This window comes from Mastigoproctus giganteus, chromosome 7 (genome assembly GCF_048544385.1).
Source record: "Mastigoproctus giganteus isolate SK-2022 chromosome 7, ASM4854438v1, whole genome shotgun sequence".
NCBI lineage: Eukaryota > Metazoa > Arthropoda > Arachnida > Uropygi > Thelyphonidae > Mastigoproctus > Mastigoproctus giganteus.
In genome coordinates this window covers 100,635,189-100,658,289 of record NC_143581.1, presented here as the reverse complement: position 1 = coordinate 100,658,289, position 23,101 = coordinate 100,635,189, and the positions used below count along the sequence as shown (strand labels likewise).

The following is a 23,101-nucleotide window of genomic DNA, read 5'->3' as shown; positions in this document are numbered from 1 at the left end:
CTTTAAAACATTTTTAAATAACTATAAAGGAAGAAAGTGGAAGCAGTGGAAGAAAAGGAACACTTGGATATTGTGCGACTTGCTTCAGAAAACCAGGATTGTATCCTAGTGGACGTTCAAAAAATACCATACACCAAAGTCATATAAATAATAAATATTTAAAGCATCCAAAAAATTTTTATAATGTTTTATCAATCAGTTTTTTATAACTCATGAAAACTTAAAAATAAATAATTTTTGAAGAGCTCACATTCAGTATACATATTTTTTCATTTTCGAGCTGGACCTGAACAGGAAGACAGCAGAAATGGTTAAGTGTGCAGGATTTCAGTTTAACATAAATCATTGCTTCATAAATACCAAATACTGCAAAAAAAAACTTCAGCAGAAAATTATGTACCAGGTAAATAGAGTTGCTGCTGCTGCTCTGTTCTGAGACTGATAGTGTCACTGATAATGTCACAGCAGCAGCAGCAGCCATTAAAAATGTCTTTACTGTAGGAATTCATTATGAAATTGGTACAGTAAAATAAAACATTATGAAATTGGTACAGCAAAATAAAACATTATGAAATTGGTACAGTAAAATAAATAAAAGTATTGCTGCATTATTTTTATTGAAAAAATAATTTCAGTACAATGAAATACAATGAATAGAATTTTTCATTGTACTAGTGTACAATGAAATAATTCGTATAATATATATTATAACAACACTAAAATTATTGGTCTGTGGTAACTGAAATTTGGTATATAATTTTGACACTCAAATGATTTTAATTCTCGAGTGAATACTCCATCGACTGTTGTTCCATTACATATAGTATTTGCTAAAGTATTTGACTTAATATTTAAATTTAAGACATCTTTCATAAATTTACAAAACTTCTTTGCAGCCTCAGAACTTAATCCTAGATTGAAATCACCAGCGAGAACTATAGGTATATGCTCCAGTGGCTCTTGCAATAATTTTGCACGTTCAGTGGAATACGGCATCAAATCTTTTGTATGAATTTTTGTATTATATCTAACAACATCCTTGGAGTGATGTATTTGGCAACAATGAAAATAGATTCACTATTGAATTTGCACAAAGATCCACAAATGTCTCCAATTTCATCCGATACCGCTGCCACATTGCTGCTATTATGTTGTGCAAAGATATGTGGTGTATTGATGATAGTTGAACCTTCACATTTATATATCGCAACACCAACCCCACTACGACATCCAACCTTTTAAATTGAATCACGCATTGGAATGGTTTAAGTAATATACAGAAACTCCCCGACTTTTGTAAGGGTTGCGTTCTGTGGAGCGCTTAGTAAGTCGGATTTTATGTAACTTGGAATTTCCCCCATGCTTGTGCAGCACTCGCAACTGTGCTTGCTGAATTAATTGAATAAAAAAAGAAATGTTTGACGAACATGTAAATAGAATTATTTATTGTATTTATTCAATTTTTTATTTCATGCACAGGAAAAATTACAGAAGCGTGCAATTTAAAAAGTTTCAAAATTATAAAATTACAGAAAAAGAGAGGAGACTGGCACAACTTTTCATTTTTCAAAAACAATTTAGTGCATTTTTTTTTTTTTTTTGGTGCCAAAAAACAGTTGTGTGCATACCCCCCCCCCCCCATGCTGTATCATGCTCGTGAGTGACAGGACCTTCCGTGTCACCCAGTGCTCCATGTAACTTAATTTGCTTTAGCCAGCAGCAGAGCAGACACACACGCACACACACACACACACACACACACACACACACACACACACACACACACACACACACAGGAAATTCAAACAAATTCAGTCATATGTTCTATAATCATGGCCAGCGCCTGATTGTTTTCTCAGCAATAATTAGAAAAGGCATACTTGAATATACATTTTTGCTGTTTGTGTGTAAATTAATAAGTTTTTTTTCTGAATTTTAAAGTTGGGACAGCGAGGAAATAACTTTTGTTGAGAGTTATAATTTTGTAGATAGAATAAAAATTATAGAAATAATTAGTTAATTTCACTATGGTAATTTTCATCCCAGCATACTAACAACACTTGAAAACGGACAGGACCGTACTGAAGCAGGATGTTTGTTGGAAATAATATTCCTGTAAAATTTGTAATTCCTGTAATTGTTAAATGCGCCAATTAGAGATTGATGTATGGGAAAGGAAGCACAAAGGGTGGAAAAATAAGCACACCCCAGCTGGGTTTTCCTTCTCGTCATATATATTACCCAAATGCTGCTAGCCATTGTGGATTGAAGTGTGTGCCGCTGTACGGTTTATAGCCATTGTTGGTTTAACAACTGGCTTGCAATATCCTGTTGCAGTATCATACCATGACTACTGTCGTTAACCATCTTTTGTATCTACTGCAAACTTGGACCTTAAGCTTGATATGACTTAGTCAATATCATCAATTAATATAGAAAGCAACAGTGGGCCTGACACCAAACCCTAAGGAATTCCACTAATGTCATTTGTCCACAAAGAGCATTGTCCATTGATTTCCACCCTGTCTTCTTCCATTCATGCAACCCTTTATCCATAGCAGCAACTCTTACACTGCTCCAATTTGCACTTCAGTTTTTTTATGTCCAACAATATCGAAAGCTTTCCTGAAATTCATGTATATGATATCAGAGTTATTTTTTGTATTCAGTTCTTTGATGACCAGATTATAGTATCCAGTCAAGTTGATCAGACAAGATTTCTACTTAAACCCATGCTGTGTCTGAAGTATAACTGCAGTCTTTTCTGGATGATCCGGCATTACTTCTTTAACAAGTGACGCCATTATTTTCCCTGGAACAAATGTTGCTATCTGTCCTTACTGTACTCATTGTACAGAAAGAATAGGTAGGATAAAGAAGTAATGCAGGACCATCTGAACAGGAATGCATTTATGCTGCAGTCACAGCATGGATTTGTTAAGTGCCAGTCTTCTCTAACTAATTTGATAGGCTGCTCTTATGCATCAACCACGGAACTGAATGCAAAAAATAATTTTTAAATCATATATTGGATTTCACAAAGACTTTTAATACTTTTGCACATAAAAGACTGCTGTACAAACTGGTGCAATGTTGCGTTTAGGGCAAATTAATGCTGTGGATAAAGGGATGATTAAGTGGAAGAAGACAGATTGGTTATGAATGGGCACTGCCCTTTGAGGACTAATGTCATTAGTGGAATTGCACAGGGTTTAGCACCCATTGTTTTCTTCTATATTTACTACTGATAATGAAGGTATATCAGGCTTAGTGTCTAAGTTTGCAGATGATACAAAGGTTGTTAGGGTGTTTAGTGACACCCTAACAACCTTTGTATGCTACTGCAATGAGGTCTAGAAAAATTTGGCAAATGGGCTATGGAATGCCAATTAACTTAATTGATTGGTATTAAACAGCCCATTAATTTAGATAAAAATTTATTAATTTAGATAAATGCAATCTACCCCATATGTATAGTAGTAATTGCAGTTAAAACTTTTGCTTCTGGCTTTTCTAACGAAGGTTTTGACGTGGGATTGAAATTCACTGGATTAGGTCAATCTTGATTGGATAGGGCAGAAATGTTTTTGGTCTTTCTTCTCACTACGAATGAATTATTCAGCCTTCAGTGAAGGTTGCATTACAAAAAATATTTTATTTTTCTTCTATGAAATTGACAGAGGAAGTTCTAAAAGTAGGGTTGTTTTTGCCTCCAAGTTGATTAAAATCTGAAGTCTCATATTTGCATTCAGGATGCAATCAATTTGTTAATGTATACCAACTGTCTAGTACCAAAGTCAGGGTGTTAGAAAATACCTGTGAATAATTAAGCAGTCAGATATGAAGTTCTCTGAGCAGTGCAAATAGTTGCAAGGACAGCTCATGGGGTTTATTCTGTGATATACAGGATCAGGAGATGATAATCGCACGAGTTCTGCATACAAGTCTGGAGGCCTCATTTTAGGAAGGAAGTAGATCTTCTGAAACAGGTGCAGAGAAGGAATTGTACCAAGATTGCTGAGGTGAACAAAAGGATGGTCTTTCCTAAAAAGTTTGATTTTGCAAATTGCGGCTAAAGTAGAAAAATGTTGGAGGGAATGGACAGGCGATGAGAGATTTTTTTTTACTGATGCTGTAGAACCTTAAGAGCTTGCTTTCTTGTATCATTTGCCACTAATACCATTTTGAGTAGCTTGCTTTCTTGCATCATTTGCCACTACTAATACCATCAGGATTACCTTGCTTTCTTGCATCATTCACCACTATTGTTACCATCAGGACTAGCTTGCTTTCTTGCATCATTTGCCTCCACTAATACCATCAGGACTTAATGCTTTCTTGGTGTTAGGGTTGTTCAAAATTCTTTTGACAACCTTTTAATGGAAAGACCCCAGGTGGCCTCTGGTGGTGCGTACTGGTAATGGTAGGAGGCTGTTTACGAAAATCGTCAATCCAAGAGTTAGAAGAAAACTGGAATGCTAGAATGTCTGTTTTATCTTTAGCTTATGCAATAGAACTATCAGGTTTTAATAGTGATGGTAGTATAGATGGACAAAAGTTGTGGGCAGTGGCTTTTGCAAGAGGCCAGAATCTTGACTACCATTTGGGCATCAGCCAAGTTTTGTACCTCCTCCGCTTTCCAAAATCTCGAGTTGCGATTGATTAATAACTGCTTTAAATTGCTGCATGCTTTAGTGCAAGCAAAAAATGAATCTGGAAATTTGGATGTAAGCCAATTGCGATATGTAACATTCTTATCTTGAACATCCTTAGCACATTTATTAGAAAACTAAGGCTTGAATAAAGGACAAGATTTTTAAGGTGGATTGCAGAATATAGGGATTTTATCCATACAAGATTAATTTCACCGACATGATCTGAGCAAATGTAGACATCAGAAGATTTAAAATCAGTAATACAACTGAGGAAAAGAAGAATAGAAATCTCACTGATCATCTCATTTTGAATTTGTTAACCCCAACAATGCGAGGCTGAGAATGTCCACGAAAATGTTAAATTTTGGAAGTCCGTCACCCTCACTTTCCTTCATTTGTATTTACTGAAGATTTCAGTATACACAAATTACATCTCCAGTATTAAGAAGCATCTTCACTTAGTCTGGGAAGGAGGAAAGCTGCACCGTGTTATGTTTTTCTTCTATGAGTGTCAGTGGTCACCATTGTCCATCCAGAAAAAATGTCAGCGCTTTTGCTTTTTAGACAATGAGTAATATTATTTATGAATTAACCCAAAGTAAATAATGTAATTTTTAATTGAATAATATCACCCAATAGATATAAATTCATTAAAAACCAAAAATTGCCATTATGATTAGTTTCAAAATTATGTTATTCCTCAGAGAAAAAGTATTCTTAATTAGTGACTTTATCTTGAGTGGTGAATAAATATATTGATTCTAAATGAGCAACCAAATACTGTTTGGAAAAAAAACTTTGGATTTTAAATGAAATTTTCATTACATGGATAATGAAATCCCTAGTCGGATTGTATCAACCCAGTTCAGCAATTTAGTAAAGAGTTGGGGAGGATTATATTTCAACACATGTATTGAAGCAATCCGAGAAAAATCTTTACACCTTATTCTTTTGCTATGGACTGGCTGAAAAGACACTTAGCTCTTTAGAAGTGAATATGTTTATCCATAATTCGACTCAACATAACTAATATTGTTTTTAATGAAATCAGATCACTAGAGGTAAATTCTAATTTAATATTGTGTTACCTGATATTGCTAAGTAAATAAATAATAAGAGCAGTAATAATAAGTATGGATTTGGAAAGTAAAGGAGCAGTGAATCCATATAGAATACAAATGCCAAAGTGATAAAAAAAAAAAAAAAAAAATCTGAAGTGTAGAAAGTAGATATTCTTTGTTGCATATGAGGCAGTTTATCAATAAGATGGCATGATATAATGGAAACTCAACAGAGAAGCAGTCAGGAAACTGGATTATGTAATTGAACAATTTTGACCAGACTTACATTTTTAATTTTGATTGATCGCAAATTCAAACCATAAAAATTGGATAATACAGGAAACTCTCTGTTCATCTAATGCACTCTAATGAAGAAACATTTTATTAATGAGAAAGGTGGTGGGCAAAGGAAAAATCTGCCCTAGAATTTGAATGAGCATACAGTGGAAAGAATATAGTTTTATGGTGAAAAGCAAATGATCCACCTTCTCATTTTACAGGAAGGCTCTTCCCTATTCATTTTTCAGCTGCCATAAAGATGTTTCTGAGCACAGAATGCCATCTATATGTCTAGGCAGGAAATAAGGAGTAATTGTTAGAAGCCCGAGATAGTCCTCTGCATCTAGAGGGTGGTTTTGATATATATATATATATATCTTACTACAGAAGAAAATATTAAACCTTCAATTTGACCCTTTTTTTTTATTTTTGTATCATTGTTTTATAAATTGTAATTTAGTATTACAGTTAAAATTTGTTATATATCACTACAGAAGAAAATACTAAACCTTCAATTTGACCTTTCTTTTTTTTTTGTGTGTCATTGTTTTATAAATTGTGATAGAATATTACAGTTAAAATTTGTTTTATTGAATGTTAGCAATAAAATTGTTCCTTTTTACTTGATTTGGAAAAGTTCAATTTTCACCCATTCATAAAACCTGAAAGAGGCAAATTTTAAATAAATAGCTATAGCCCAGTGATTTTAACTCCTGCTCTGATGGTAAGTAAAGGACTCAGTCATTGAAGATATAGTATAGAAACATCTTGATAAGAATGAAATTCTAAAGGAATCACAGTATCTGTTTGTGATTCTTGTAGCATTCAGAGTGGACTAGTGTTGCCAGTGGGGACCCTCTAATTTTACTCTCATGGCTCTCCCATGACGTTTTGATTTTCCTCAGGGTTAGAGGGAGAACTATCTAAAGTTTGGCGATAAATTTAGTCAGGGGTATTTAGCCTTAGCATTAGTAGAGGCATGTGATGCAAGAAAGCAAGCTTATGTAGCATCAGCCAAAAAAAAAACTTTCCCATTTCCTGATTCATTCACTCCAAATATTTGGCTAGTTTTGCCTTGAACTTATTTAACTTGTGACCACCCCTACAACAGGTGGAATTTTTTTTTCCAACTGTCAACCACCTGCTGCTAAAGGCAAATTTGCGCACATCTGTTCTACAATTTGATTTTATGTCCCCTCAGGTGAGTAATCTGGGCAAGAGGAAGAATCCTATCGAAATTGAACTTGCTCAATGCATTCATGGCCTTATACACCTCAATTAGATCACCTCGCAGGTGCCTAGTCTCCAGATGCTGCAAGTTGCAGAACTTAAACTTTTCTTGGTAACAACCCTTTGTTCCACCCGCATCTCTCGTTGCCCTTCTCCTGTACTCATTCCAGCAGCTCTATATACCACCTAAAATTAGGCCTCCCTCCAGACATCTATGCAACAATCAAGGTGTGGTTTGCCACTGCCTCATACAATTGGATAATCACATTCCCATCCCTGCTAGCAAAATTCCTGTATATCCTTGGCAAGACACCATGAACTACTCTTGCAGACTGTCTGCACTGCTCAGAAAACTTCATATTTGACTGCACAATTATCCTATTTCCTTTTCATTCTCCACTACCCTGAGTTTAGTATTGCCCAGTTGGTACATTACTCTTGGGTTCTTTCTTGGCTAGTTGCAAGAACATTGAAATGCTGAAGGTTGCAATCTGCAAAAACAGTTCCTCACTGCCAGTTACAAATTATTATTTTTGTAATTATGGTGAGGAAAACATACAGCTTTTAGGGATTGTCCAAACTTAAATTTTGTTATAAACATTTATATTTGCAGTTTAATTTTTCTACATTTAATAATTTAATTCAAAAATCGAATCCCTACGAATCGAATCCCTACAGCAGATCCCTACAAAGACATGTGTATAATACAGATATGGAGTACATAGATAACAGATACAAACATTAAATAACAATGATAAGCAATTATTGGGAATTAATACAAAGTGGGGGGGGGGTATGTACCACAAGGAAGGCATTCAAGTTCTAGAATCCTGTGGAAGATTTCAGCTGTGTAATTTTTATTATTAATAAATAGAAATGGATCAATATTAAATTTGATTAATATGAACTGTTAATAAAGTGTAGTAATGGTTCTGGAAAAGTCTCTCATGGTATATTGTCCACTAGTTCATCAGGTATTTTTGGGGGAGGGGAGAGGTGGCATGTCAGCTAATTGTTGGTTATATAATTTGGTGAAAACAATTAAAATTTTAGGCTGATAAGTACTTTTAAGTTCAGGAAACACAAGTTTTGGGACAATTGAATTCTGTATATTATGTAAATGAAATGAAATTTAAGGTTAATTTGCGCAATCTTCTAGCAGTGGAGTGCTTGCTCTAAAGAGTGGGTTACTCCACTGCTTGATCATTCATATTAGAATGAGCAACACCCGAACAGACTTTAGAATCATAAAGAATTGACCTTGTTAAACTTTCGATTAACCGCTCAGTCATTAATATTGACCAGATTTTGTCTTAATATCCAGTTTTTGAAACAGGTGGCTTTGAGTTTTTGGATCTGAGATTTTTAAACAGGAGGCTTTGAATTTTTGGAGGTTAGTATTAAAGGGGCATTTATCATCAAGATAGATTCTCAGTTTGTTATGCATAGAGACCTTTGGAATTGTTTGGCCAAAAATATTTAGGGAAATAGGAAGGGAGCCTTTTCTTTGGAGATAATAAGATAGCATGACTTTTGTATGTTTATAGATAGACTGTGAAAGACAAGAAATAATTGTCTGATTGTTTAATGACTGAGTAATTGGTTATTTTTATTGGCCTCCTCAGGAGGCTGAGAAATGATGCAAAAGTTCAGATCATATGCTTTGAAGTTGACATGCTGAAATCTAATAATTTGTAATGTGGTGATATTAAGGAGGGGAATATTAAGACTACAAGGATTGCTTTCTATGGAATTCCAGTTGAAATTCTTTTGTTATACTCATCTGTTCCAATGGAAAGGAATGCTGACCTGTAAGTGAAATTGTAATAAAGGTATAGGCAGTTATCTGAAATCACATAGAATTGGTTAAGAAAGGAAATTAATCTGAGAACAGTAACCAAATCAAAGCAATGTTGATATTGATAATATCAGCTGTCCATTCTCATCATGAGCTGTACTGGCTAGAAAGGTTCCAACAGTTTCATACAGTGACAGTGTCCTTCTTCCCATACTACAGATTGACCATCAGTAATCTGGCCTCTGGTAATCCTGTTCCACCGCTAATTCGGACATAATTTCAAATTTCCCCGGATGGCGCACTGACCTGCCGCTACTGCTTTGGTGCGTTGGTTGCAGCCTCAGCTGTTTGCGCGAACTCGTAAACATGGGCAAGCCATTCCTACTTGTTTTTCTGCATTTATTATTATAACCTGCTTACATTTAGCCCCAGCCATGGTTTCAATGCATAAAGGAAGTGCCTTTCATGGTGTAAAGCACAAACCCCATACATTGTCCATAACAGATAAAGTTAAACATCTGAAAAAAACTCGACAGCGGTGTGTCTGTGAGAAGCTTTACCCTTGTAAATTTCCAGCAATTTCTCTCAGTTCCTCTTATTTTAGTAATTTTCTTTTAGCCATTCCTTTTTAGATTTTTTTATACAACACACTTGTACAAATTTGTGGAAAAACACAAAACAATATGATGGATAATACAGTGCGCTAACGAACTTGTTTTCACAAAATCTCTAACAATACTGACAAACGTATTGCAACATTTTATTTTATTGCGGTGCTTGCAATAAACTAATCACAAACGACCTTCATATGTATGCCGTAATAGCATCACACGTATGTGGCCAACACGGCTTCTCAAGAAATAAAGTAACCTACTGGGCTCCGTCAGCCACATATATGCAACACAAAAAAAAAAAAAAAAAAAAACCTTTTTTTTTTTTTTTTTTTTAACGAAAAAACAACAATACTGTTATTACAAAATTTATATTAGAATTCCCAATCAAATTATATACTAAATATATGTTTTGGCCCATGGGGAATATTTTCTTAAACTAGCTTGGCAGTCAACGTGTTAAAGATAGGATGAGGTGGTTAGCTGTTGGGTAAACTGTATGCGCTAAAATAACCACTGGTGATCTGGCAAACTCACTAATCCATCACCACACAGGTCCCAACATTGCTGGATTAGTGACGGTTGACCTGAACATATACGGTATCTCACCCCGAATTGTCTCTTGGGTGAGGAAAAAGCAGTGCCTTTTGCATAAACTTTAAAAGAGAAGAGGAGATAGAGATGAGACAAAAGTCTTCAAGAGCAAAAGATATTTAATTTTGGGAACAGGACATGTATATTTTGTATTATAGTCAAGACTGAGGAAAATATCTCTTTCAAGTGCTTTTCAAAAATGTGTAGATAATAAGATGTAGACACTAGTAAGTTTGATAAAATTAGGAATGGAGCCAGGGCAAACCCTGACTCTGTTCTCATTCTTATCCCTGGCTACCCTTCACCTGGGGAGGAATCAGCCCTCCCCAGGTGAAGAGAGAGGGGTAGCAGTAGTAATAGGCAAAGGAATGGGTTTTAATTTCAGAAAAGGAAATTACGATGCCTTAAGGTACTACATGGCCTCTATTAACTGGGTAGATATCGCACAGAGAATGAATACATTTGAACTGTGGTATGCTTTTAAAACATTAATCACAGATGCCTTGAATGCATATTTACCTTTAAAAAAATACTCCACGAGGAGGGTTCCAAGTTGGATGAATAGTGAAGTTGGCACATTACTTGAGCAGAAAAAAAGTGGCATGGAAAGGTTACAGAGCAATAAAAAGTCCTGAAGCCTATAACAGCTACAAGATGATCTGTAATAGAGCCACAGAAAATGTTCAACAGGCAAAGGCAGTTTATGAGAAATCACTAGCAAACAGAGCAAAGAAGGGGGATAAGGAATTCTTCACATATATATAAATGCCAAGAAGAGCAGGACAAACCAGATCGGACCTTTACGTAAGGGAAAGGGTATAGTATTAAATACACCAGCTGCCGTTGCAGATGAACTCAACAGTTATTTTTCATCGATATTTACAAATGAAAAACCTTTTGTGGCAATGGGTAATTGTGGGAGCGAAGTTGAAAAATATGTAATTAATGATATTGAAATTTTTCAAGATTATTTAATGAAAAAACTTCGAGCCTACAGGCCAGTAAAGCTCCTGGAGTTGATGGAATATACCCTATAATCTTAAGGGAGGCTGCAAGCGAGTGCATTGAACCATTGAGGCTAATTATGCAAGCATCACTAGACTCTGGGGAGATTCCCTTGGATTGGAAAAGTGCCAATGTATCTTCCATACATAAGGGTGGGTCTAAGAGTGAAGTGGGAAGTTATCAACCTGTCAGTCTGACTTCAGTGGTAGGGAAAATCATGAAGGCAATGATCAAGGGTGGAATTCAGGATCATTTGGATTGAATTGAAATTCCCAAGGATACTCAGCATGTTTTTGTAAAGGGAAAATCATGTTTAACAAATTTGGTTCGCTATTTTGAAAGGGTCACTCAGGAGCTGGATTTAGGGAATAATTTCGACATTGTTTATTTAGATTGCAGCAAAGCTTTTGACTCAGTCCCACATGAGCAGTTGCTTTATAAGCTGGAACAGGTTGGAATCACTGGGAAAATCCTTAGATGGATAGCAGGATGGCTTCACGGCAGGAGGCAGAGGGTTGTGATAAATGGCTATTCCTCAGATTGGGTTGATGTAAGAAGTGGGGTTCCCCAAGGATCAGTATTAGGACCACTGTTGTTTTTAATTTTCATAAACGACATCGATGAAGGGATAGAGGGCGTGATGTCTAAATTTGCAGATGATGTTAAAATTGGTAGAGTAGTTAATGATCACTGTCAAAAGCTGAGCTTCTTCAGAGAGACCTAGATAAACTTCAGGAATGGTCAGAAAAATGGCAGCTATGCTTTAATCCAACAAAGTGTAAGGTATTATGTGATAGATAGATGATAGATTACCCTTGGGAAACAGTAATCCCAAAATAACTTATTCACTTGGTGGAGTTCAACTAAACCCAGTACTGGAGGAAAGGGACTTGGGTGTTACGATACGGTCAGACATGAAATTCTCTCAGCATTGTAAACAGGTTGCAAGGAAGGCCCATGGGTGTCCTATCGATGATCTATCGAACTTTTGCAAGTAGAGATAGGGATGTGTAATCCCATTATATAAGGCATTTGTTAGACCACACTTGGAATACTGTGTTCAAATATGGAGACCGCACCTAAAGAAAGACATTGAGCTTCTTGAAAGGGTGCAAAGACAGCTAACTTGCCTGTTGAGATCAGCAAAAGGGCATCCTTATGAAGAAAGACTTCGAATATGTGGGTTGCAGAGTTTGGAAACTAGACACCTTAGAGGAGATTTGATTGAGGTGTTTAGGGTGGGCTCTGAGAGGCATCAGTAAAATGAATGAGGACGAAATTTTCAAGATCATAAATGATGCTAGAACTAGGGGACATAAATTCAAGTTACGGGGGGGAAATGTTTAGATTGGACTGCAGGAAGTTTTATTTTAGCCAGCGAGTTATAAATTACTGGAATAAGTTGCCTACGTGGGTGGTAGAGGCTGACAGTTTGGGGAAATTCAAAGGTCATCCGGATAGTACCTTTGGGTCAGGGAAGCGCATAGGATGATAGGTTTAATTTCCTTTTCTTTTATCAATGATTATTTTTATATTTATTTATTATTATTTTTTTTATCATTGTTTTATTCGGTTTTTTTTTTTTTTTTTTTTGGCTGGTGCAGCATAAGCCATAGGCTTTCTTGCACCATGCGCCCATTACTAATACTAATCACCGTGTGGCACGGGATGAATTGAAGATGGTATATTTGCAGATGTCACTTTCCTCTTTTTATTCATTGTCATCCCTTCTCTAATAGAAGGCACCATACAGATGTAACAGTCTATGACGGAACTTGTTGGCTCCCTCCATATCATGAGCACTGCAATAGGCATAAAATGTCCCTTTCAATTCTCACATATATTGAGGTTTGATGAAAAGATAGTGCAGCATATGTGTGGAACCCAGTTCTTGTACTAGCTGGTTGACTACTTTACACCCAAAGTTCAAGAAGTAGGCCTTTTTCATGGCTTGATTTAAGGTCTCTTTCTTGAAACTAACGTATCTTCTAACATAACACAAGTCATTTGGACTATTCACAATTACGGGGCATATTAATCTTACATACTGTACAAATACTATACAAATACACAAATACTTACATGACACAAGTAGGAATCTCACAGAGAACAGCCGTTACCTGAGAATAAATCATCCACTACCTAGCAGTACTCGATTATTACTGCAACAGAGTTGAAGATGCATTTGAGGCGACAACAACATTAATGTGAGGTGATGATAAGAGTGTGGTGGCAAAGAAACTGTGGTGTTGGAATGTGTTTTGCCGAGAGTTGTAGTTCATAATGTAGAGTATATTTCTGATATGTGGCTCCCCAACTGTAATTTGAAAACGAGAGCTAATCGGCAAATTTTAATGTGGTTTTTATAAAATTAGTCAAGATTGGTTGTTTTCGTAACATTTTACATGTTGACCAGTGTAATCACTGCTGATAATCAGATCAAGAGTATTACTCCAACTGGTTGCCCCCGGAACATGCTGCTGTAGAAAACAATCATCCAATATGTCCACAAAAGTCCTCCTAGTTTGCAAGTGACCATTTCACAAGTTACAATCGATATCTGTCAAGTTAAAATCCCCCATTATAAGAAATTCTGATTTACTTGTCCACTCCATTTCTCTGTATAGTTGTTAATTGTCCTCATCAGCATCATTAGGCCTATGACACACTCTTACCCTCATTTTTGCTTTCCCAGTGCGTATTTCAGACCAAACTGACTCAACATTGCACTATCCACCAATGTCAACTGGATGCATTTCCTTGGATGTTATCTATTTCTTAACTGATAGAATAACCCCTCCTCCCTTTCTATCATGTCTATCCTTTCTGTACACAATGTACTCCCTAAATTCCAATTCTGCATTCCTTATATATCTGTGACACTTGTCTCTGATATCCCTACAATATTCACTTTTGATGTCATGACCAGCACTTCACATTCAAGTGTACATGCAAGTATACATGCACCTGATCTTACTCTTACTTACCCTAACACAGACCATATATTTACTTGGTTCATCACAACTCCCTGGAGCTACTGAAATCTCGAGAACTTGCTTTCCAGGCCACTGTTCATTCCAATGCAATTTCACTGTCTGCAGTGCTAGGAACATTTTCAACTCTGCTTTTGGCTACTGTTAATTTATTAGTCTGTTGATTCCTGAAGCTAGCAGTTTTCTGACCCGCCTAACTTTGCTTCAATAGCATCAGCAAATATTTTTGAACCCCTTCTATTCAAGTGTATCCCATCCCTGTAGATGTATTCTCTTTGTTAATAAGCACCCACCACACTGAGAAAAATTCCACCCCATGAGCTTTGCACAATCTCTCCAGGGCTGAATTGATTGACAAGGCATATATACTCCCATCATATACCAGTCAAGTAAGTTCTCAGACACTTAATGTCATTAGTGCCAATAGGTAAAACAATATCACCTTTCGTGCCCTTAAAAGATGATATCTGCTCTACAACATCATCAACTTTTGCTCCTGGCAGACAAGTTGATGTTGTTTTCATCCATTCAGTAGCAGTGGACATTCAGAGACTATATGGGTGAGCTGCCTCCATGCTATCCGTTCTTTAGCAGCTTCCTTCAAGTCCTTAATGCTAGTGTCATTCTTGACAGTGTCAAGCTAATGTATTCTTTTCCAGCCTTTCTCCTTGTTCTTCTGACATTTCCTAGCATTATAAATTTTTCCAGTAAATTGGATCGCATAATACATCAATCATAGCTTGTTGATCTTGGCTTCCAGTAATGTTTCTCTGGCTTGATGTGACCCAAAACCTCTCTCTTGGTAACTTTCATTGTCTGCGAAAGTTACAGAGAGAGAGGCTGGAGAAAGCTGCTTTGCATGGTACACAAAGCAGCTTTCTCGAGTATCAGAGTTCAAAAATGTCAATTTTTCTTTTGTCTGCTTTTTTTTTTGTCCAGCTTTCACACCAGTAAGTTGTTATGGGAAGCACTATAGCATTACTCATTCTTATCTTCGTTGTTAGGCTGATGTCTTTGTCTTTCCAGATCTTTTCCATGCTCATCATGCACTGCTTCCTACTGAAATTCTTTTTTAATTTCAGGGCCAGATTCTCTGTCCTGGTTGATTTTAGATCCAAGAAAGATGAAATCCCGCACTGATTCAACATCTTCATTGTTAATTTTAACTTTTCACTAGCCTAGATGTTGTCATAATTTTTGTTTTCTTAATGTTAAGCTGTAGTGCCAATTTTTTGCTCTCGTTTTCTGCAAGCAGAGTTGTATCAACTGCATATCTTAAATTTGTCTGTTGCCAAGTTTCATTACAAAATCTGACTCATCCAGATTTTCTCATAACTGATGCAATATACAAATTAAATAGAAATGGGGATAAGATACACCCCTTTTCCTCTTTCAAACCGATCTGTATCTACAAATGTTGTTCAGACAGTTGCTTCCTGATTAGTGTGCAATGATTGTATACACTCAACCAAGTGTGTTCCATTACCCCCAATTCTATCAAAGAATTGCACAATTTTTCATGTTCAACACAATGAAATGCTTTGGTATGGTCAATGAAGCACATATGTACGTCTTTCTTAAAATCGTGGGCTTTGAAAAACATGGTCCAGCGGATGTTGGCGCTGTTATCACAAGTGCATCTTCCTTTGTGGAAACAGCTTGGTTTCCACAAAGGTGCAAGAATATTTGTTCTAGCAATCAAGGCAGTGTTAGGTGCATCAGAAAATGGCTAGCTTGGGGGGATAAACGGACTAATAGATCAACAGTAGCTACTGGCAAAGGTGAAAGTGATTCTTGCACTGCTTCTACAGGAATGAAGAGCAGCCTGGAAAACAAGATGTGGGGGATTTCACAGATTGCTGGGTGTCTCTGCAGAACAAGTAAATATATGGGCTGAGTTAGGGTAGCTAACTCAGCCCATGTATTTACTTGTGTGTATACCAATCCTAGGAATTTAGTTAATGAATTTGAAGTGTTGGTCAAAACATCAAAGGCAGATATTGTTGGAATATCAGAGACCTGGTTTCACCTAGAAATAAGCAGAGCAGAATTGGAATTTGTGAAGTACAATGTGTACAGAAAGGATTGACACAACAGGAAGGGAGGAGGGATTATATTATTAGTTAAGAAACATATAAAATCCAAAAAAGTACAGCTAGTGAACATGGGTGGACGGAGCAGTGTCGAGTCAGTTTGGTCTGACCTAAACACTGGCATAGCAAAATTGAGAGTAAGAGGGTATTATAGGTTCTAATGACACTGATGAGTATAATAAACAATTGTACAGGGTAATAGAGGGGGCCAGTAAATCAGATTGTCTTATAATGTTGGATTTTAATTTCCCAGATATTGACTGGAACTTGTGGGTGGTCACTCACACACTAGCAAGGCTTTGTGATTTATTTGATGATTGTTTTCTGCAGCAGCATGTTCAAGAGGCAACCCAAGGGAGTAATACTCTTGATCTAGTTATCAGTAGTGATTCTTCATGCCTTTAGAATCTGCAGATAAAGGAACCACTAGTTGGCAGGGATCACAGTGTGCTGATTTGGGATTTATTCAAAGAGGTAACTACCATCAAGGTTAAAGGGTAGGGTTTTTGCTTTTGTAAAGGTCACTATGGTGGTCTGAGACCATTTTTAAATTCTATACATGGGACCAACAGCAAATTCTAAATGGGAAGAATTCAAAGAATAAATCTTGGAAGCTACTAGGCTTTTCATACCAACTAAGAAATATTGTTCAAGGTTTAGGCCTAAATGGATGTCCGATGTACTAAAAAAATGCATGAAATACATATAAATTAACAAGTGACAGGTAATGAAGCCTATGTGTGATATAAGCTGGTCTGTAATCAAGTCACAAAGGAAGTTAGGCAGCCAAAGGCAGATTATGAGAACTCTTTGGCAAAGGATATAGAGAAACACAGCAAAGAGTTCTTTGCTTATGTAAACTCTAGAAGGAAGGGGATGAATCACATTGGTCCAATTGATATTGATGGTTCAACTGTTGATGATCCTACTTATGTAGCTAACAAAGTGAATGAGTATTTTGCATCTATATTTTCACATGAGTCGTTATTCAGGGAGGGGAATGCAAGAGTAGTATTAAACTCTGGCAGTGAGCTAAATAATTTTGTAATAACTTAGTGCAAAGTGGGGAGTGAAATTGTTGATGATAAACTTTAGGAAAAACAGTTATATCAGGAGACAGCAAAGGAAGTAAGCAAACCCTTAGCCATAATTATGAGAGCTTCCTTGAACTAAGAGGAGATGAGATGCCCATGTAATGGAGAGGTGCAAATGCTACCCCAATTCATAAAGGAGGATCAAAGGGTGATACAAGTAATTACAGACTTGTAAGGTTAACTTTTGTTCCAGGGAAAGTAATGGAGGCACTGCAGGATCATCTAGGCAAAACTTCAGTTTTATTAACAGACACAACATGAGTTTGTTATGGGGGATGCCTTGTCTGACCAATTTTATTGGATACTATGATGTGGTCACAAAGGAACTGAATGCAAAGAATAATTTTGTTAACATATACTTGGATCTTAGGAAGGCTTTTGATACTGTTGCACATGGAAGACTGCTGTACAAATTGGTGGCATGTGGCATTGGAGGCAAATTGCTGCTATGCATAAAGGGATTGATTGCAGAGAGTGATAATCAATGGTCATTGGTCTTTGTGAAGTAATGTTATTAGTGGAGTCCTCCACTGTTCCAGTGTTGGGTGAATTGTTGTTTTCTGTATTTATTGATGGTGGTCTATCAGGCTTAATGTCTAAGTTTGCAGATGATTCGAGGTTGGCAGGGTTGTTAAGGACACTAATCACAGTACGCCGCCTCAACAGGATCTAGAAAAGTTGAGCAGATGGGCTGAGAGGTGGCAAATGAAGTTTAACATATGGGAAGCAGTAATCCCAGAGTAACGTATCAACTAGACGTGCGGAAATTTGCCTTTAGCCAGCGGGTGGTTGGTTGGTGGAACAGACTTCCATCCCTTGTGGTGGAGGTTGATAGCCTAAATAAGTTTAAGGCTCAGCTGGACAGGTATTTTGAACAAACGGAGGGGTGAAGTGGAAGTGGTTTTTTTTTTTTTTTTTTGGCTGATGCTGCATAAGCTTGCTTTCTTGCATCAAATGCCTCTACTAATGCTAATGCTAACTCTAACTCTGTGGTACTACACTGAGAGTGGTAGAGAACGAAAAGGACCTGGGTCCAGGTATGAAGTTTTCTGAGCAGTGCAGACGGTCTGCAAGAGTAGCTCATGGTGTCTTGTCAGTGATATACAGTAATTTTCCAACTGGCAAAACGATGTGGTTATCCCCTTTTATAAGGCAATGGTCAGGCCACACCTTCAGTATTGTGTACAGGTCTGGAGGCCTCATTTTTTGAACGATGTAGAGCTGCTGGAATGAGTGCAGAGAAGGGCAATGATTACTGATTTGAACAAAGGGTTGCTCTTATGAAGAAAGGCTCAAGTTTTGCAAATTACAGTGTCTGGAGATTAGGCACCTGCAAGTTGATCTGATTGAAGTGTATAAAGGCTTGAATGGGTTGAGCATGCTCACTGCTGATGGGATCCTTCCTCTTGCCCAGCTTAAAATGGCACCTCTGTAGCCAGGTGGGCAGGAGCAACAGTGCGTAGCACATGCTTCTTGATTAGACCGGGGTTCGAGCCCATGACCACCAAATATGAAGGATGCGGAAACAGGGCTCCCACTCACAAATTTTAAAAAAACTTAGATTGCAACTTAAATAAACCCAAAAAAAACCTAGTTTTCATCATATAGTACAGCAACACAAATAAGATAAAACTTACCATGCAAAAATATCTTTTATTTAATTGTAATCAGAATTTTCATCCCATTCAGTTCCCTCCACATTTATTTTTTGAAGTTCTTTCATTTTTTTCAAACATTCTTCGTATCTTTTATGACAAGTTCCTTGTATGACTTCTTTTACCAGTTCTGATTTAGGTGTCCATGTATAGCAATTTTGATTAGATCTATTTATCGCCTGTTTTGCCACTGGTCGATCTTTCACAGTTTCTGGTTTAAGGGAATTTGTGGCTTTTGTTTTTATAGGGTTTACTTGGGAAAATAGTTAGACTGGTCATAAAGTTAGATAAAATCTCATATTTAGAATTATTAAAGCCATCTTTTACATTACGTAACAGATACCAAAACTCAGGGATGGTTTTGTAAGAGAAATCTAAATCTTGATTTAAACGAAATGATCTCCATTCATCATCTAGAAGATCTAGTTTGTCTTCAGAAACAAGGTGAGGGAACTGCATTGCTAAATGGAAAATTGAGGATGGCGAATTGGCACGATCATGTATCACTGCTGGGTCAAGAACATTGAGACTGGCGATAATTCCATCATCATTTAGAGGAAATCTTTTTCTGATTTCCATACAAAGTTCAGCAAGAAATTTTAAACAATCATTTTTAAACCTCCTTTCACTGTCACCAAGTGGTGTTGAATTTAATAAGGCCATACAACGGCCTCCCAAATATATTTATTCAGAGGCTTATGATTTATTGCATTGCTTGGATCAATTTCAACCAGCTTGCATGAAGTAATGACTTCTTTTATGAAAAAACTAAGAATATTTTTTATACTCAATTGAAACCATTGAATGAAGTAAGTGCAATCTGAAATGCTCGGATTGAAATTCAATATTCAGGCAGTTTATTTTCTCCAGTACATATCCTAAAAACAACAACATATGCTTAGTTCCTTTGGTGATCATAATATTGTAAATATTCCCTGCACCATCGATTTTGTCAATTTTTGATTGATACTGAAAATAAAGAACTAACGCATCCCACTGCTCAATAATAATTTTTATTACATTGCCACAGGATAACCAACGTGTTTGTGCTAATTTGGGGATTTTATGCTTAGCAGTATCTACAACATCTTGAATCATTTTGAACTCGTTTAATCTTTTACTACTACGGGAAAAATAACAAGAGATATCTTTTATAAATATTTCTAGATATGATGGTAGTACCTTGACTGAATGACTAGCACATAATGCAAAAGAATGGCAAACACATCCCATTATAAATACTGATGGTACATCCTTTTTTAGCAATGACTGGAACCCACTCTTAGTACCCATCATAGTGGCACAATTATCACTATCAAAGCCAATGAGATTACTTATTTGAATGTTTTTTTCTATGAAAAGATCTTTTACAGCTTGATAAAGCCCTTCTGAAGTACCATTTTCGACACAAACAGTGTCAAGTAACACATCTACAACATCAAGTTTTTGAATATCAAAATATCTAATATCAAAATATCTAACGATAAAGATAAATCTGTACTTTCATCTATTATCATTGAAAACTTGTTGTTTCTGCATATGTTAGAAATGTATATTTTTTCATGATAGGCTATGCCATCTGGTATAAGATAAGAGACTTTAGTCGCCTTTATCTGAACTTGTTTTGCAATATTGCTATCATGAAATGCTTTCTTACATGCTTCTATAAGGTGATCACATGCGTAAATGGAATATTATGCTCAGAAATTAGTGCAGCAGTTGTTAACTCTGTCTTTGATAATTCTTCATTCTCTGTAGGTTTACTTTTTGTGAAGAACGTGTCTAACGTTGAACTTGTCTTAGCAATATTTGCACTTTTTTTATGTTTAACTGTATTTTTATGCGCTAGTAACATCGATTTATTGGCATTCTTTAAATTTCATTTCACAACAAATACAGTAAGACGCACCTTTTTCATTACTGTCTTCTTTCAACCAATCCTTTAATTCCGGATCTTCTAACCATTCATTTCTAAAATTTTGTGTATACCACCGTTTACTCATCTTTCTCTGTGGGGAACAAGTTTCAGACATTGTGGGCAATTTGTGGATATGGCTAATTAGCAGTTATCTTATTTAAAATGTTCTATAAAATAAAAAATAAATCACTAATCCATTAACATAAAATAGAAATAGTCACTACAATTTAAATTTATTATATCACTGTATGTAGTACTCGCATAAATGTAAAAATCACACCAAATAATGCAATAATACCACGAACGATCACAAAAGACTGTGCAGTAAAGACCGCCTTCCGCCTCCTCAATAGGCTGCGCATACATGTTAGTAACACGAACATGTATGCTTACATGTATGAACATGTAAACGTAATTTCATAGTGTAGAACCCTGCGAAAACTTTGAAATCCTTTTACATTTGTAGTATTTTGTACAAGCACTTGAGATATTACAAATTATGATCAGGTTAGAATATAAAATTAAGAAAATTGTAAACTGTTATTAAATGTATTAAATTTTATTGTATTTACAAGAAATAAAAATAAATTTTGACTTAAAATTAAAAATTACCGAAAAAACCCAGATAATGAGATATTTTTGCGAAAAAAACCTATCAACCCAGATGACAATCAAAAAACCCAGATCTGGGTGGAAAAACCCAGGAGTGGGAGCCCTGTGCGGAAAGGTCAGGGAATGGCCACCACATATCCCAGGAGCAATATGGCCTTAGTTGCTAATGCTCCTAAAAACCAAATAACAAACAAACAAATAACAAACAGCCCAGCTTAATCACTTGAGGGGACATAAACTCAAATTGAGGAAAGACAGTTGTAGAATAGACGTGTGGAAGTTTGCCGTTAGCCAGTGGGCGGTTGATTGTTGGAACAAACTTTTAACTGTCGTAGAAGTTTGCAGCTTAAATAAATTGAAGGCAAAACTCAACAAACATTTGTAGCGAATGGGTGGGTGAAATGGGAAGGTTTTTTTTTTTTTTTTTTTTTTTTATGGTTGATGCTGTATAAGCTTGCTTTCTTGCATCATATGCTTCTGCTTCCTAATGATTCTGTACAATCGTGCTTGAATGATTTTCAGTAGAATTTTGCTTGCATGTGATATCAAGGTTATTGTATGGTATTTCTGGCATCTCCCTTCTTTGGGATTGGAATAAACACTGATCTCTTCCAGTCTTTTGGTCACAGATTGCTTTACCTAATCTCCCAGCACAAAATATATATATATATATATCAAATGTCTTAACAAGTCTGATGGTATTCCATCAATGGGCGTCTCCTTCATATTTGTTTCAGCGCCCGTGCTACTTCCTCCTCTAAAATATCCGGTTCTATTTCATCCTACTTCCCACTTCAATCTGTTGATGTTGATGTTAATACAACTTTTAAATACTTTCGTTATTTAAATTCTTAATAATAATTTTTAAGGAAAAATAATGTTTTTATTTTCATACAGTTTTTCCGTGTAATCCTTTGTCTTTCCTTGAGTTTTATTGAACGTTTACAGTGAAGGGTATCCAGATCTTCTTTATTCCTGGTTGAATAGCACCAAGGTATGTCCTGGCAGACGCACCCTGGTGCAATTCCTCCTATCCTTTTTGCACAAATATATTTCCTATGTCCCTGACAATTGACTCACTGACAATAACTAGTTCCTTTTTGACCAATGCATTCTGCCCTGAAGATTGCTGCTGTGTTGAGTGATGTATAAGGGTGAGCAACTGAGGGCTTAATGGGTCCCTATTTTAATTCCTTCAAGGTGCATCTACACCTCAAACATAATGCCTATCAGAATGCTGAGTTGGTACCTAATTTCTTCACACTCTCTGCACTACCACACAGAAAAGACATCCTCCTTGGTTAAATCATATCCTGTTCCTGAAAGGTCTGCGAACATTTCATATTTTGCACATTTTTTTAGACTGTGATGCATTGGAGAATCGCCCTCTTCAGTTCTATTCTGAGCCACGGCAGTCCAGCTAATTTGTGTTTGTTACTTTGCTGTTTTATTCTGGGATGTGATTTATAGTTAAGATGTGTAATAAAGTTTTTACTTATATTT

General features: G+C 36.3%; 1 protein-coding gene across 1 annotated transcript in view; it reads left to right on the top strand.

Annotated features, from left to right (window-relative positions):
• The window catches only part of LOC150083109 (uncharacterized), a 773,496-nt gene that overhangs the window by 430,673 nt on the left and 319,722 nt on the right, over nucleotides 1–23,101 (top strand). The window lies entirely within an intron of this gene.